General features: G+C 37.4%; 1 pseudogene; it reads left to right on the plus strand.

The window, feature by feature from the left end:
* The window catches only part of LOC145137792 (uncharacterized), a 161699-nt pseudogene extending 149044 nt beyond the window's left edge, over positions 1–12655 (plus strand).
* Positions 12656–14100: the final 1445 nt, after the last annotated feature.

Consider the following 14100-nt stretch of genomic DNA (forward strand, 5'->3'; position numbering starts at 1 on the left):
GATAGTCACACACCACTGGTATATTTTGCATCTCCTTCTTCTCTTTTTTTGCATCGATCACAAATGCCAAGTACATCCTTTGGATAAACATTTTCTGGCTTTCATTAGGGAAATGATTCCAAAATTCACTCTACGTTTGTCTCCGTAGACTACAAATGACTCTTTCCCAAGCGGGTTCACTCTTACCATCTTCTTCTTGCACAGAATCTCAGCATCGTTGGCTCTAAGCCAATCCATTCCCAGTACGATGTCGAAACCATTCAGCTCAATAGGTAACAGCTCCTCGTGGAATCCGTTTCCGTTCAAGTCGATGACGATATTCCTAATGCAATTGCTAATAGGTATGAATTTGCCACTAGCAACTTCTACAACTAGGGCATCATCAAGTTTTTCTATAGGCAATGCTAGTCTTTCACCAAATTTATGTGATATAAAGGAGTAATTCGCTCCAGAATCAAACAATATATTGGCAGGCAATCCATTTACAAGAAAGGTACCTGAATCGACGTCCGCTGCTTCCTTCGCGGCTTCGAGGGTCATCTAGAAAGCTCTGGCTTTTGGCTTTGGTGGGAGATTGGGCCTTGCCGCCTCCTTCTTCTTCGGGCAATCCTTAGCGATGTGTCATTCCTCATTACATCCATAGCACACCTTCTTGTTGGATGTGCACTCGTTGGCGTAATGCCCTGTCCTTCCACATTTGTAGCAAGTCACCTCCTCGCTACATTTCCCTGAGTGTTTCTTTTTACACTTTTCGCACCACTTTGCTTCGTTTCCTCCTCCTCTAGATTTCTTTGAACCAGACTTGTTCCTTTTGTTAGATTTTGACGACCCCTCAAACTTCCTCTTTTCGCCAACCTCAACCTTGCTGGCGGCTCTCCCCTTGATCATTTCCTCAACAGACTTGGCAGCCCAGATAGCTGCCTCTAGAGTAGGTGCCTGGCGGACTGGCACAACGTACTCCCATGGAAGTCCCTTTGCATACTTATCAACTTTCGTCAGCTCGTCTAGAACGATGCGCAAAGCAAACTCCATTTTGTCAGTGAAGGAATTGGTGTATTCATCAATGGACATGTTTCCCTTTTTCAATGTCAGGAATTGGTTCTCTAACTCGAGCAGATTTTGGGCTGAGCAGTACTTGCGCTTGAAGTGTACCAAAAATTCTGCCCAAGTCAGCTGCAGTGGCTCATTGGGGTTTAGGGTCTTCCCTAGGGTGTTCCACCAGCGAACAGCGCCACCTCTAAACTGACGCACTGCAAATGTGGTATGTAGCTTGCCTTTGCAACCACATGTTATGAAAGCCAATTCCATCTCCGATATCTAGTCCATGACTCCAATTGGATCCTCCTTCCCCGTGAAAGTTGATGGCTTACAGTTTGTGAAGTCCTTATACTTGCATTCGTTCCTCTTGTCTCCTTCATCATGGTTGTTCCTCCTAATCACCGGGGGTTCCACCTAATTGACAGTGCGACTGTTATTCCCTTCTTCAGACTCTCTGTTACTTTGCTCTGGTTTTTCAACAGGCATTGAAGGTTCACTTCTGTTATCCAGCAACAGTTGTCTCATTTCTTCCCTCTGTTCCGCAATCATAGCCCGAATCATGGCCTAAACTCCAGCCATTGTGACTGGCTCAGGTGCAACTTCGACTATCGGCACCTGCTCAATCACTTCGGGACGAGGCCGCTGATTCCTGTTTTCATTTGCGTTTCCAGCTCCACTTCGAGTCTTTGCCATTTCGATCTATACACCAAATTAGGTGGATTTAGATCTTTATTCAGGATAGACGTTTAAATCATCCTTATCTCTCCGAAACGTTACATGCCAATTCTAATATCGTACTCGTACGCTTAGAATCCTAAACACATAAGGTTTCCAGATCCGGTCGGCAACAGACCATAGATCCGAACAAATAATAGCACATAAGGAAAGCATAAAGCATTTAGCACATAAAAGCATTTTAGGCATCTTTCCTAAAATAAACTAGTGCTCGTGTCTAAAATATGGAAGACACTCATTTCACGATCATCGCTTAGCATTCTAAGTTTAAGTCTAGAAATCCTACAAATTCCTAGTTCGCTTTAAACTAATGCTCTGATACCAACTGTGACATCCCCATTTTTACGGCCAGAAAAGACCGATTTCGTTTATGCTTTTTAATAAAAATCAGAGTAACTTCTTAAGAAAAGTATTGCGGAATTTGTTCCCAAAACAAAATATGATATAAATTTTGTCAAAGCATTTCTTAAAGAAATGTATTTTCATTACATTACAAAAACTCGGGATGTCAATCATCGATACAGACCATAAGCATAAACCAAAAAGAAATAAACATCTTAGGCCACAAAATACTATCTGGCCTCAAACCCGTAATCTCTCGTCAAGTCATCCAACTATGCTTTTGCCACTACCTGTAATACAAGAAACTGAGTGGGTTAGGCTGGGGAGCCTGGTGAGCATATAGGGTTTTCAACCCACAATAATAAGTTCATTATTTATTTTCATCAAATTACGAACCCGATTACCCATTCCCGTTATCCTCACTTTACGTCCCTAAAGCATCTATTATAAGGGACTTATCCTAAGTAATTTCATCGGGATGGACACTACTGCTAAGGGGATTCCTCTGCCATATGTGTCCGTAAGGCAACCATGGGGGGATGGAGTACATCTTCAAAAACACCTACAGGGTGCGAGCCTGCTAGCGTTCCACTGGACTGCCTAGAAAAGTCTGTGGTCGTCATCTATACTCCGCTAGACGACTGGATCATCTTAAACATCGTAAACATCGAGGCTTCTCATCATTTTAACGCACATCATCTATTTCATCTACCCATTGTTCTACCCAACATATTTGTAGATACAAAATACATACATGGTCCAGATCTGTAAAACAAAGCTTACATCTTTCATCCAACATACTTTCAAAGCATAAAATATTTATACAGTCTAGATCTAAAAAATAATGTTTACATCTTTCACCCAGCATGACTTTCAAAGCATAAAATATATATACGGTCTAGATCTAAAGAAAAAGTTCAGATCCGAAGGAAAGAAGTTCAGATCTTTCGTAGATCTCAAAGTACACAGTTTAGATCTAAATAAAAAGCTTAGATCTGAGGTGAGAAAGTGTAGATCTGAAAGAAAAAGTCTCGGATCTGAAAGAAAAGTCTTAGATCTGAAAGATAAAGTGTAGATCTGAAGGTAAAAGTTTCAGATCTGAAATAAAGAAGCATAGATCTTTCATTCAGCAACATCTCAAGTAAATAGCTAACATATACCTATACACATAGCACATAAAATACTTCATATCTATGTGTAATATGAAAGTGACTATACACTCACCTGATACAGAGTGATTTGGACAACACCTCGCTTCTAAAAATAATCGTCTTTGACGATACTGGGAAGTTTGCTTGAAAACCGGGCTCTGCGCGGGCAGAGTTTCAAACCAAAAAACTCTTTTTCTTGGAGACTCCGGGCTCTCCGAGGTTTTCTTCTATTGCTAGAAAGGTACCTCGGCTTTAAGGAGTGTTTGGGTGAGTTAGAGAGAGAAAGAAGTAAGATAGAGAAAGAGAATTGGTGTGAAAAAGTGGGCAGCCTCCGCCCTCTATTTATAGCCCAGACTTCAAACCGTACGCTGGGCGTACAACTCAACTACGCTGGGCGTAGTACGGATAAGGTGTGAGGTGGCTGTCTCCGGGTGGTGCGACGTGGAGCTTGCTGGGCCGAGGAGTGCGAGGCGTACGTTGGGCGTACCGAACTCAGACGCGGGGCGTAGTTTGCGAGGCGACGTGTCGCACTCCGAAGCGAGCCTCTGATCAGCGATGGATAGTCCAGATGTTGCCACGTCATCACAGTTTCGTAAATTCAAGTGCAATCTTTAAAAATTCGTAACTCTCGCGTACGAGCTCCGTTTTTTACGTTCTTTATATCCACACGTAGGCAGGAATGTACTCTACAACTTTCGTTTAGACTCCGTCGGCTAATTTTGACATTATTTTAAAAGTTATATTAGTAACAGGCCGGGACAGGATTGGTTCGTTAAAATCTCATAACTTCTTCATCTGGCGTCCGTTTTCGTCTGTCTTTTCATCGTTACGCTACTATTAACGAGATCTAATATTCGGCGTCCGTTTTCGTCTGTCTTTTCATCATGAGGCGTTTTCGTCTGTCTTTTCATCGTTACTCATAACTTCTTCATCTGGCGTCCGTTTTCGTCTGATCAGTGATGGTTTACGTTGTGTCGGCTAAAAACCGCTCGATCTTATATTCGAACTTCGGGCTGTACACTGCTAAGCCGAAACTTCGAAAAATCATAACTTCCTCATACGAAGTCAGATTTGGGCATTCTTTTTATGGACGCTCTCGGTTTAACATATTCTACCACTTTATGTAAAGATATCGAGTTTATCTCACACTTTAATTTTGACGCTTATTTTTATTCTTTATTTATTATACATTTATAAATAAGTAATAAGCACATAAATGCACATAATTCACATAATACTCAAAGAATTCATCTTTATTACTTCAAAAAGGGTTACAATAGTTGACCTAGACTATTACATCGCCTAAAAATGCTTAGCCCCGAAACCCAGGCGTTACATATGGTAGTAGTGTGGAGGCCCCTTCTTTGGAGACATTCAGTGACGCCTGGCTTCCTTACCTATTCGTTTCGCTGGTTTGGGTTTGTACTCGGCATACGAGGTTTCCTCCTACGCATTTGTAGCCTCGAGGTCCCAATCTTGGGTATTACAAGACCACATCTTACGTAACAGTGGCGTATTTGGTATGGACTCGGATTACCTATGTGCTATGATTCGTCTTCGCGATACGATTCCGGGATTTGACTGTAGCGGTTTCACTAATAAGGACACCGCCCCCCCTAAATCCCAAAAAGCTTTGGCGTGTGCCCTTTTTAGCAAAATCGTCCAAGATATGGAAGTCGACTTCGACATGACTGTCAGACAGAAAGCAGTCTTTGAGTGTCTGCGGGCACCTCATGCTCAGGACTTTCTGCTAACTATCCCTATTGATGGTCTTGGCCAGCATATGTCTCCTATGGAGTACCGAACTATCCTTCGTTACCGCCTCATGATTCCCCTATTCCCAATTGATGAGATATGTCCAGTTTGCCGCAAGGCATGTTTAGATACCTTTGGGGAACACGCGGTTCATTGTAGAGAGCTCCCTAGTTTCGAGTACAGACATGATGTGGTTCGGGATGTTCTCTTTGATGTTTGTCGGTGTGCTGGTATTTCTGTGAAGAAAGAAGCGCCAATGAACTTTTTGACGGACCCGCGAGATGGAAGGTCCACACTTAGACCGGCTGACATTTTGGTCTTTGGATGGAGAGGAGGGAAGCATGCGTGCGTGGATCTTACTGGGGTCTCTCCTCTCGTTGGTTTGGGGAGCGGGGGTTTCACAGCAGGGCATGCCGCTTTGAAAGCCGCTGCGTGCAAAGTGGTAAAGCACGAGAATGCATGTATAGAAAATCAACATGTGTTTGTACCTTTTGCATTCGATACATTTGGTTTTCTCGCACCAGAGGCGGTGGAGCTCCTCAATAGAGTCCAACGGGTCATGCATTCTAATGTCATATCTCCTAGATCCACAAATGTTGTTTTCAAAAGAATTGGTTTTGCCATCCAGAAAGGGCTAGCGGCGCAGCTTGTTGCCCGTTTGCCTTCAATAGATATGTATTGAACTATTTTAATGAACAATTATATATAAAAGAACTGGGATATATATTTGGGTATGTTTTCTTACTGGATTTCGATTTTGTTTAAAAATGTAGATCAAATGTGTGAATAAAGGTTTTGTCTAGATTTATATAAGAGTTTTGCATTTTTCAACTCATTATATATACATATTAAACTTGGACCATGTTGGGGAACAGTAAACCTCATTCTTTTTTGTCACAAATGCTCATTTCTTTTACTGTCTGTTTACCTTTTCTGTTTTTGTCCGTTTTCCCTATTTTGGAGGGTGGTGTTTGACAGTTTTTATAGATTTTGTTTGCCTTTCGCCCACGTGTTTCGTTTAGGGTTCGTTCGCCGTTTTCTTATCCAATCACACTTTCCCTACTGTTATTATTATTTTTTTTTAATTTTTATTGTTTTCTTTTTGGGTTTAATGTTACCATGGTAACCGCCCCATCATCGTTCATCCACATTTACTCACCGCCTCCCTCGACCAATCAGATACACTTGCTTCCACCGCCTTTCTTTCTTTCATATGCCTCCGTCTTTCGGTCTTTTGGAGTAGATGACACCTCCAGTTTCTTCCTCACTTTACCACCGCTCAAAGGCCAGAAGATTCCTTAACATCAACCGTTGGTTTCTTGCATAACCCAGTTCGAAACAGAGTACATATCGAGCTTCCACCACGTTATCGAACTGGCACCACGTTGAACCGAACTATCGGACAAATATCGCCCAAGCACTATGTAGGGGCGGTGCAGTAGGGACACGAAAACATTAAAAAAACTTGAAATCGGGAGCTAAGAATATACTTGGCTCCTTTGTATGAGCAGAAGGAGACGAACCGTTCATTCAGGTAAAATCCACTTCAATCATTTTCTTCAAATCACTTCTTCATTCGAGTTTCTTCCCTATAGTTCACACTTTGGTTTTTCAAATCGATTGGTTTTTCCAACTCGAGGTGCTTCTAATGTATAATTGTCGATCTTTTGGCGGTGCTCCTGCTTCACTTTCGGATTTCAAGGTCTTTTTTCAGATTTGGGATTTATTTTGATTTCCAGATTGTTGTAATTTTCGACTGCTGCTTCAATTGGTTTTTATCAGGTAAACCCTTAACATTAATTTCTTTACAATACGTTTTGTTTTTGTTTTGGATGTAAATTAGTACAAATTGTTAAGTTTTTTGTGATGAAATCCATTAAACGCATGGAAAAAAAAATGTTTTGGGGAAGATGAATCGGATGGAGGTGTATGAATGAAGCTCTAAATCTACTGTGTGCTGTCGGAAAAAGGTATGAGTTTCTTTTATCAGTATTTGATCTGGTGGTGACGAGATATATAACAATTTACTTCTCTTCTGATGGGTCTATTTGTGTTTTTTTATTGGTTTTTATTTCTCTCCAGCTTTAGTCGAGGACATGATTGATATAAGAGCATCATCTTCCTTTTTATGACTTTTAAATTTTACTTTTTTTGCTCATGACACCATATTTGTTCTTATGTTGACTTTTTTTGGGTTGTTTCTATCTCAGACTGTAAATGACTTCGTTTGAAGATCACCGAGCTTAGGATTGCAGTTTGTTGATAGGGCGATACAGGTATTGGAACAATTTGGAATGGTATGCTAACTTTGATTACATGTTGAAACATTTGCCCACCAACTGTTTGTTTAAAGTTTTTACTGAATTCTCATATTTTTTAAGTAGTCTCTAACTGAAACTGATCATCTATTGGTTTATGAGATTTACTCAAACAAACTAATCAAAGAATGAAACAATGCTTTTTGTTTTTGAATCCCAGGTACAACTTTGTTCCAAACAGACAGATACAATTGGATTTTTGAAGTCAAAGATATATACTAATTCACAGGTCCTCAATGGAAATTGATCCAAATGTTACAAAAAGAAAAAAAAACTCATATTATACACCTGAATTGTTAATTAGCCTATATGAATATTGAATTTGATATACAAACAGGTAGGGCTGGCTTTTGCCCAAAACGGTATTTTTGTCGCAGTTGTTGATTTTTCTGCTGAAAGAGGAGAGGAAATTGCATCACTTTGACAAAAACAAAATCTCAAATTCCGTTTAGGATTAAAATTTCCATCTGTTATGTTTGTAAGATGTGATGTCAGTAACAAAGGTAAAAAGTAAAAAACTCTTCATTTTTCTTACTCAAATAATCTATAAATTCCATTAATCATTACTACATTCAATTCACAGGAGAAGTAGTTGCTACATTTGAAAAACACCTTCAAGTGTATGAGAATTTCGATATTTGCATAAATTCTGCAGGCATTGCAACTTCAGTCCCATTTTACAAAGAACAAACAAATTGATCAAAATCATGGAAACATGCCATTAATGTGATTCTTGTAGCAGTTATTGATTGTACCAAAGAGTTGTATGCTTACATTTTATAAATCCCAATATTTATATTTTATTTTTTTTGTTTAATTTTGGTCTTACAATTTAACTATACACAAATTAAAATAATGGAGATGGCTTAGAATTGTACCAAAGAGCTGCATGTTTACATTTTGGTCTTACATTTTATAAATCCCATTGATAAACATGCATCAATCAATCCCTTTATCCTCCCATTCTTCATTTTGTTTAGAAAAAAAATTACAGTTTACTTTCTTCTGTTATTGAAGAATTACTTGAGAAATATGTTGAATTGTTGTTCTATTATTGTTAAAATTATATAGCTGAAATTATTTATTTATTTTTTTATTTTCCTTCTAAAACACTAAAAAAAAAGTTAACGGGTTGCGCCTTGCAGTGTGAACGCGGGTCTGCTAGATGTCACCCTTTTAAGCAATTGAAGAGTTGTGCAAATCTCAGCTGGGTTCATAATTTTCTTTTCGGTTCTTGGTATTTTCATTTCCATTTTTACCCTTTTATATATTTTTTAAAGTATCATATTCCTAAACTTTTGGAACGATAATTTTATTTATAATTTAATCTATGAAAGTTAATTTTATCTTTGTTTCTTTTTGTGGTTAAATTTTAGAGGGAACTAAAAGCAAGGTTAAAGGGTGTGAATGGTAAGAAGGAATTGGTTTGATGGTTTAAAGGTTTTATCCAAATTTAAGAGGTTGTTTGAAGTTGTCAACTTGATGGTTGGAAAAGAACTTAAAAGAGGCCGGTCTATAAATTGTGTTTTTTTTTTAATTTTTTTTCTTTATTGTGTCTTTATGGAAAAGAAAGGTAGCCGGGTAAATCTTTATGCGGTTAAATTGGGTTCATGTGAGGTACTCACTTTATTTGGCAAAACATTTTACCTGTTGAAGACATCAGTACACAACACAAGAGATAGTTGTTGGATTAAATTCTGAATTTGTACTTCTTAGAGATAGATTAATATCCTCCAAAACCATCCATAAGAAGCACCAGATGCCAAAAATGATCATATCCGTTTAGATCCATCCCCGCAACGCGGGGCTCCTCATCTAGTTAGGATTAAATTTGGCCTTTGAGAGATGTTAATATCTTATGAATCTAGCATCCAATTGTCAATCATACACCTCATGTTTTGTTTGACAAGAAAATAAAAGTAATTTGTTTTTGGTTATTTAATTATCTACTTTTAGAACCATATTCTTTGGAATTTATTCTTGCAACTAATGATGTGTTATTAAATTATCTACTTTGAGGGTAATATAGTCATTTTATACAGTAAGTCAGATGCAAAATCAAACAGCAAGTTTCAATCAAAAGTTAACTCGGTTAGAACTTCTAACCTAGTCAGCTTCTACTCGGTCAGCTCTAATCCAGTTAGCAACTATCAAACGAGCCTTAACATCACTCTTCTCTCTCTTCTGCTCTTCTCTGCTCTTCTCTCGTGAATGTTGACGTAGCAACCATGAATCCATTATACCAAGTTACCAACTAACAAAAACTAGATAGAAATCGCCGGAAGTTAGCACTCCACAACCCCCACCGTCAGAACTTAGTGCAGCTGCACTGCACAACGCCGATACTCATCCAAAAAATTAACACCATCGACTGTCGCTCACCGCCTGTTGAGCGACACCAGTTGTTGCCGCACACGACCGTCGTCGGAAAGATAGTAAGCTTATTCCCTTTATTTCTAAATGACAAAACTGCAAAATTGGTCCCTGTGGTTATGCAAAAACTGTGGATAGAGTCCAAAAAGTTTTCGATTTGCATGGAAGATCCAAAATCAGGAATTTCCCGTGGTTTTGGTCCCTGGATGAATTGAAAGGACAGTTTTGCCCTTTTAGTTCTTTTTTTTCCATTTTCTTATATTGATTAATTAAGTTTTATAATTAAAAAAAATGGGCCCACCTTACAAACCAGCAAAAAAATGGGCCCACCTTACACCCATTATTCCAACTAATTTATGCTTTGTAAACTGATTTTGTTTTGATTTGTTAAGTCTCGAAGATTAATTTCTGTTAAATGGGTTTGATACATTTTGTTTTGCGTAATGGTTATGTGGACAGAAAAATGGTAATATAGCTTAATAATGGTTTTGTTTAACAGCTTTTTTGTTAATGGGGTTTTATTGATTAGGTGTAAGTTTAGTAACAGATTTAAAAAAAAAAAGTTAAAGAGTTCTGTTAACTGTCTTGCATTTCTAACTTAATTACTTTGCTCAATGTTTAAAGGTTTTGCTTAACAATTTTTATTGTTTAATGGGGTTTTATTATTTAAAGCCATGACATTAATGTAGGATTGTAGGTTAATGTAGGTTACAAAACATTAAGCTAAATGACGAAAAACCTATTAAACCGAGTATGCTAATTTTATTATTAATCTTAAAATAAATACTAAATTATCTGTGGAACCTTATCTTTAACGAATTGATTTTGTTATGATTTTTCCCTCTAAAATCTCAGATCTCAACGCTACACTCCAACCCTAACATTGTTTTTCTCCCCTACCGATCTTTACAAGAATCACACTTTCTCAACCAAAATCATCACCATTCTCATGGCTTCCAGCTTCCTTCCTTTCCTCCTCCTCCTCCTCCTCTCGTTCTCCCTAATCTCCGCCGCCAATCCCGTTCCTAAAGCCACAATCTTCCGGCAACAGCTCACCTCCGATCCCACCGCCACTAACGACATCCCACCCACCACTTTCTTTGAAGTAACGAAACCAATCCAACTCCCAAACACAAAACCCTGCTCAACCCTTCTTCTACAACATGATTTCGGATACACCTACGGCAGTCCACCAGTCTCCGCCCAATATACCCCGCCGTCAAATTGCCCATCAACCGATTTTGCAAAAATTGTTCTCGAATGGACAGCTACATGTAAAGGTCGTCAATTCGATCGGATTTTTGGGGTTTGGCTCGGCGGCGTTGAGCTGCTCAGAAGCTGCACAGCTGAACCTAGAGCCACCGGGATTGTTTGGACTGTGAAGAAGGACATTACTAGGTATTATTCATTGCTTATGTCCAATCAAACACAAACACTCGATGTTTATTTGGGAAATATTGTTGATAGTACTTACACCGGTATATACCATGTGAATGTTAGTATTCATTATTATCCCTTCGAGAAGAAACCTGTTAATTCGAATCATGCCCATAACGAATGGGCTGATTTGATTATACCCATTTCAAGAAACTTACCAGGGAACGATGGATTATGGTTCGAAATCCAGAATTCAACTGATGTAAAGTCAAAACAGTTTGCGATTCCCCAAAATGCATATCGAGCTGTTCTTGAAGTGTATGTCTCATTTCATGAAAACGATGAGTTTTGGCCTACAAATCTCCCTAACGACTATATTTCAGCTAATAATTTATCTGGGTATCCTGGTGATGGACCTTTTAGAGAGGTTATTGTAAGTTTAGATGGAAAAATAGTTGGCGCAGTTTGGCCTTTCACTGTAGTTTTCACAGGAGGTATTAATCCATTATTATGGAGACCAATAACTGCGATTGGATCATTCGATCTCCCTTCATATGATATTGAAATCACTCCGTTTCTTGGAGCACTTTTAAATGGAAAACTCCATGATTTCGGTTTTGGTGTCACAAATGCTTTGAATGTTTGGTATATTGATGCAAATTTACATGTATGGTTGGATGCAAAGAGTGAGAAGACAAAAGGGATGTTTTTGAATCAAAAAATCTCTCCACTTCATGAATCTTTGGTGTCCAATTTCACGGGTCTTAATGGGACATTCCTTACTAGTGTCCAAAGGTCAATAAAGTCAAACGGATGGGTAGAATCGTCATTTGGGAAAATAGTAACCGAGTCAACTCAAGATTTCAATTACACTAACATCATGGTGATGTCGAAAAATGGGGATTTACAAATTGTGAACCAAATAATCGAGTTTAATGACAGTGTCGATTTCAAGATTCCATCTTTTGTTCATAACACAAAATCTTTAAAATCTTTTTCTTTTTATATATACTCGGATACAGTGGACAAAGGAGGCAAAAGCTATGAGGAGGTGGCGAATGTTACTTTGGGTTTCAATGAGAAAAAGATCGATAATTTTGGTTCTAAATCTTCATCAAGTGTTCTTGAAAACATACAAAATGGTCACGGCTCGATGTTTGTGAAAGGGAATTTAGTTGTTAGTGGTTTGGGGAGTACACAAGAGATGTATAATTATAGTGATGATAAATTCTGCTATTTTAGGGACATAAGTAGCTCAAATTACACAATTATTTATGATAAAGAGGGAGATACATGCACTAAATCGAAAAAATCAAGATCCAAATTTTCAACGGGTAAAAGTTTGCATTTTCCTGCTTGAAGGACTTTTCTAGAATCAGAACATCGTGAAATTTAAAGGGTATCATCATTTCATGATCTTTATGTAAGGTGTTAAGTTGATTTGTATTGTTGTTGTTGTTGTTGTGATATGTTGTGTAAGAATTAGAATTAAGAATTAGATTTATGCAATTATGATCGTTTTGTGAAAATTTGAGCAATTAATGGAATAATTGGGTTGTGGTTTTATGGATGATTTGGTTATATTAAAAAAAAAATTAAAGAAAGTTATGTTGGAAATTATGATCAAATTTGACTATGTTTTGAATGCATGATGACATCTTCATTCCTTTTATGCATTATCGAAGTGATTATTGTGATATGAATAATATAATTAGTTGATTAAAGCTATGGGTAGCTAGGTAAGTTTACATTTACCTAAAAATATGTTTTCTTATGGAAAACTCCTTCATGTTTATGCAAATAAGATTAAGCCTTAAAATATAAAAAATTATAACATTATCAATGTCCCCAAACACTTAAGATCGCAATAATCAGTTTAAACACACATCCAAACATATCCTTTCTGCCAATATGGTGTCAAAACAGTATAATATTTTCCAAAAATGCATTAAATCGGTTGTAATAAATGTTGGTTTTGTAAAAATGAGGTGTTTTAGATAAAAACACATTGCAAACACTAGCGATAAAGTTGAAAGTGAAAAAGTAACAAGATTAAGAAGATAAATATCTTAAACTACTACTTAATTACCCTGATTTTAAGCTTGCAATTCAATTATTTCATGAAGATTGTTATGTAAGTCATGGTAATTATGATTATGATTTTGAGCGTGTTTAACGCATTACTTGATTAGAAACAACTCAAGAAGATTGTTGCGTAAGTCATGGTAATGAGATAAAACATGATTTATGATTATGATTTTCTGATTATTTAAGTTCAATAAGATTTAGAGGCATTGAGACTAAGGGTGGCAAATCGTGCTATCGTTTCGTGTTTCTGTCTGACACGACACGACACGACAAAATTTTATGTAACACGAACACGACACGACACAATGTCGTGTTCTTTTTTAATTAACACGAAAACGAACAAATTAAAAAACGACAAACACGACACGACACGACACGACAAATATAATAAAAACTAGTTTATTTAATTAATATTTTGTTAAATATAACACGACAAACACAAAAAACATGATAAAGAACTGCTAAATTGTGTCAATTTCATGTCGAATTTTGAACACGAACACGCAACGACACGACATCGTGCTTTTTTATTGTTAACACAAACACGAACACGAATTCAAATTTCAGTTTCATCCCAACTTCATTTCGTGTCGTGTATTTTTGTAATGTCGTGTCATAAATTGTCACCCCTAATTGAGACACATGCAAGAAGTTGTAAGAAAAATGATTATCTATTATTATTCAAGTCGCAATAATCAAGCTATTGAAAACGTACATCCAATACCCCCCTTTGCATCCTCACAAACAAACCATTGGTCAAAACAAAAACACTCAATTGAAAACTTATAATATGTTGTACAATGTACAACATTAAAGAATCTTTTATTTCAATCAAGAAATGGCATATTGATGTATAGCCTTATATAAGACTTACATGTGACCATGTGCTAATTTTTTCCTTCATTTTGCAACAGGATTGTAAA

Source organism: Lactuca virosa, chromosome 9, assembly GCF_052849685.1.
Source record: "Lactuca virosa cultivar CGN04683 chromosome 9, Lactuca_virosa_CGN04683_v6, whole genome shotgun sequence".
In the NCBI taxonomy this organism is placed as follows: Eukaryota; Viridiplantae; Streptophyta; class Magnoliopsida; order Asterales; family Asteraceae; genus Lactuca; species Lactuca virosa.